The sequence below is a fragment of the Brassica rapa genome, chromosome A07 (genome assembly GCF_000309985.2).
Source record: "Brassica rapa cultivar Chiifu-401-42 chromosome A07, CAAS_Brap_v3.01, whole genome shotgun sequence".
NCBI classification, from domain to species: domain Eukaryota; kingdom Viridiplantae; phylum Streptophyta; class Magnoliopsida; order Brassicales; family Brassicaceae; genus Brassica; species Brassica rapa.
This window is the reverse complement of record NC_024801.2, coordinates 6,607,466-6,611,975: the sequence shown is the minus strand read 5'-3', so window position 1 is coordinate 6,611,975 and position 4,510 is coordinate 6,607,466. Positions and strand designations below refer to the sequence as shown.

The 4,510-nt window shown below is 40.7% G+C and overlaps 1 non-coding gene across 1 annotated transcript; it reads left to right on the top strand.

The window, feature by feature from the left end:
- The first annotated feature begins 3,245 nt into the window (after positions 1-3,245).
- On the top strand, positions 3,246-3,352 carry LOC117126934. Its single transcript, XR_004449695.1, has one exon. It is a non-coding gene; the product is annotated as a small nucleolar RNA R71 (small nucleolar RNA).
- Positions 3,353-4,510: the final 1,158 nt, after the last annotated feature.

The following is a 4,510-nucleotide window of genomic DNA, read 5'->3' as shown; positions in this document are numbered from 1 at the left end:
CCGCTGGGCATACACCTGAAAAGACAAGAAAAAAGATTATTAGAAAAGGGGGTAAAGAAAAGAATAAGAATTACTAAAACTAAATCTAATGGCGATCAAAGCTCCCCGGCAACGGCGCCAAATTTGATACCACTCAAATTACCCTAAGGAGTGTTACTCTCATCAAAAGAGGTTCAGATGTAGTACTTAGGGATCGAATCCAAAAGGAGCTAGGGAACAATTAAATCTAGTGTTTATTAATTCTAAAGGTTGTAAATGTTTAAATGAAATAGCAATAGTAACAAGCGAGTAAATAATAAATGTAACTTAGGTTGGAAATGATATTAGATGCAGGGCCACTATTCAGGTGCTAGAGATTATAATTCCTATAGATGCCTAACTGTTGCATGCAGGATATATTAGAGCTCATTCGCTTAACTCAGTGATTAGCTGTCGCATGTACCACTGGTTAACAGACTAGATCTTGTGTCTCACCGGTTAGATGCAGACACAAGAGAGTGTCGATCGATAGTCTATTAAGACGTCGACCGATAAACCTTTGCCAACATCGATCGATTGTCATTTGAGGACATCGATCGACGGGTTCTAGCCAGGCATATGCGCGAGTATGAAATGCCCTACTAAGATTCTAAATTGGCGGTTAGCCCTCTCTAGCAATCCTAATATGATAGATAGATTTCAGGATGGGATAACAAGGGTGCTTGAATATGCAATCCTATGATCAAGTTCTAGTTAGCAAGGCTAAAACAAGCAATGAATACAAATCTATCATGAATATCACAACAAGGCAGATCTATAGTTTGGGGCTAATCCCACAAACCTATTTGAACCCTGGATCTAACAGTTGAACTACTCAGACATAGCAAAGGAATTCATATCAATAGAGAAATAAGAACTCATAGAATAGATGAAAAGAAATAGAAACAAGGAGTTCCAATCACAAGTGATCTTCTCTCCAAATGAAACTGTAACAAAACTAGGTCTAGAAAGAAAAGCTCTCTCTGCCGTCAAAACACTTGCAGTATATATTCTACTAGGTTAAAAATTCGTCAGAGCATTTTGGTAATTTGGTTTGGCCTTGGTTTTTAAGTCTGCTGAATCCAAAATGTCACGTGTCTGGTGTCTCGACATCGATCGATGGTACTTGTGTACATCGATCGATATTAATCTTCATCTATCAAGGCATTTCCTGATATCGATCGTCAGCAATGATGCACATCGATCGATCGATTATTCTTCCTCTCATCGACCTCTAAGTGGTCAGCTCGGGTGAAATGTCCTTTAAGCTCCAAAATGCTCCAAAGTCATAGCTTTACTCCGAAATGCACCTGAACCTGAAAACATACCTAGAAGAGTAGAAAACATAGATATATATATATAGTAAAATACTAATATACCATGGATAAAAATGGGTCAAATCCAAGGTATATCACATTTCATCCTTGATCTTTTCAATGGAAGGTTCCCCACAAGTGATGGTTCCACAATACTCAACATTCATCATTGGAGACTTGATTGGATAGGAGACAGCTTTGTTCACATTGAGGAGTGTGACCTTCTCGTTGGAAAAATCAATGCAAAGTCCTACGGTTGTGAGAAATGGTGTGCCAAGGATCAATGGGACTCTCTTCTAAATTGTCATCTTCAAAACAGTGAGATCAATAGGGATTGTGCAGTTTCCAATCTTCATAGGGTAGTCCTTGATTAAGCCTAATGGAGTTGTTGAAGAAGAGTCTCCAAACATGAGTGAAGATGTGTTTGACTCCATGTTCTCAATCCCAAGACTCTTTACCATCTCTATTGAGATCATATTCACACTTGCACCAGTATCAACAAGAGCATCATCATGTGTGAACTTACCAAGGGAGTAAGACAAGGTGAATTTTCCTTGGGTTTCTAGTTTTGGAATAGATTTTGGTGTGACTGGTGGATCAAGCTGCAAAGTAGAGATGTCAAGAAGCTCTGCTACTTTTTCTTTGTGAGATAGAATGTCCTTGATGAGTATCATTTGTACATGAGCATCACACATATGTGAGATCTCTGGAAGCTTGACTCCTACAACACTCATATTCTTTATGAACTTGGAGATCACCTTCTTTTGAGCTTTGGTGAGGACCCTTTGTTAAAATGAGAGCTTATCATTAGGTGATTGCTCAACCTCAGTGGTTCCTTCCAACTTAACTTCCTTTAGCCTCTGCACAACTTCTCTTTCAACTTGTTTCTCAGCCTTGTGCTCATCTCTCTTCTAAATCTCTGCTACAACCTTCAGTTCAGCTTGTGCCTTAACCCTCTCCATAGCCTTGTGTTCAGTCTTATCCACAATCTGTGATGCAGTCTGGGAAACAAATCCTGTTCCATATAAGAAGCTTTAAATCTGATCCACCTCTTTCTCATGATCACTCAACTCAATCTCAGAAGAAGTAGTAGAGAGGATAACATTGCAATACTCTTTGGGATTCTGCTCTGATTTGTCTGGTAGAGATCCCATTGGGCGCTTGGAGGTTGAAGGCATAGAGGCAAACTGATTCTCCAAAGCCTTGAAGTGAGAGGCAAGGTTTGAAAATTTGTTGTTGAGATCATTGTAGCTTCCATCAACTTTGGTGTGAAGGTTCTTCAACTCATATCCAATGTGCTTCTCACTTTTAGTTTGAGACTCCAAGATCTGTTTCAGCATTGCATCAGTGCTACTTTCTTGTGGAGCAGAAGTATAAGATCCGGCTTGGCCTTGTGTAGACTGATTTCCTTTGGAGGAAAAACCTTGAGAGTAGTTTTTGCTAGTTTGGTAACTTCCTTGTTGGTTATTGTAGAAGGGCTTTTGCTGGCAGTTGTTTTGGTATTGAAAGTGAGGCTCCTTCTTGTACCATGTCCCATTAGCATTAACGAAACATAGCTCTTCTTGACCTTCTATACCATCAACTTCATTAACCACAACTATCTCCTCTTTCTTATGTTCACCAACAAAGTGTACTTTCTCTTGTTTGGTTCTGTCTGAAAGTAGCAAATCCATCTTATCTTGTAGAGCTTTCAACTCTCTCCTTGTGTTTTGATCATCTCCTCCACTGTTTTGATTGCTCCTGTCATGGTCATCACTGTAGAGTGACTCACTCTGAGCCATATTCTCTACAAGCTCCTCAGCATCTACTTTATTCCTTCCCAAAAAGAAACCATTGCTAGCAGTATCCAGTTGGCTTCTGAACTTAGGTAAAACTCCTCTATATAAGGTACTGAGCAGATTTTCCTTGGTGAAATCATGATGTGGGCATTGAGACCAGTAGCTTCTGAACTTTTACCATGCTTCACTAAAACCTTCAAAATTCCTCTGTTGAAATCGAGAGATTTCATTCCTAAGCTTCGCAGTCATTGAGTTAGAGAAGAACTTGTTGATGAAGGCTTTCTTGCATTCATTTCAAGTGGTGATAGAGTCACTTGGAAGATTCTTTTCCCATGTGTGAGCTTTGTCTCTCAAAGAGAATGGAAACAATCTCAGCTTGAAGGCATCTTCAGAGACGCCATTTATTTTTGACAAGCAACAGTACTTGTCAAATTGATCAAGGTGATCAAGTGGATCCTCCAAAGAAAGACCATGATTGTGACACAACCGATCGTAGATAACCGGAAATGACATGGTCGATGTAGAAACCCGTTAAAAAAAAAAGAAGAAAAGAAAAGAGAGAGAGAATGGTCGAGTATCTTTGTGGTTGAGTCGCAGGCAATACAGATCGATCGGGAAATTTGAAGTACGAGAAGTTCGAAGAATGGATCGTGAGTGAAGCATGAGTTGAGATAAGCTGCTCTACCATTGTTAGAAATGTCTTAGATTGATCATACCGCAGTTTTGGAAGAATTACATTTTTGAAGCACGACGGTTTAGAAGCTCGACGTTTTTGAAGATTGACGTTTCTTCATCGCGAAGTTTTCTCGGAATATCTTCGTATCAGTAAAATATTATTCTGAAGACATTATAAGTCGGAAGCAGGACGGGAATTAAGCAGGACGGGAAGCAAGCACGACGGGATTGAAGCACGACGGGAAAACCCGAAGTTGGGCGAAAACCCTAATTTCGGTATTACGAAATTCTTCGAGGAGGCCGGAGGCTCAGGAAATATTTTTCATCAAGGTCAGAAATATTTTGGAGTCTCTGAAGAATAATTAGCTCATCAGAACGGGAGCGGAAAAATATTCGGGATTGTTCGCGGGATAAAAATATGCCGGAAGGGTCAAAAATCGCGTAAACCGACCAAGAAGCTCGAGGTGTCTCTATGCATTTGACCAGGACGTTCTGTCTATCACATCAGCAGCTGAGTGTCAACACAAGGAGGAGGTGTAGACGTGCATGGAAGCTGCACATGCAGCTTGACATATAGAAGCACGAGGTGGATCGGCCAAGCACGAGATGTCGCAACGCATGCAACCGAAGCATGCTGATCGACATGTGTGAGGATGTGTGGCGCCTTGCATGAGCTCCAGTCATGCAGCCTGACATCTGGGAGGAGTGGTGGCGTCCTGCATG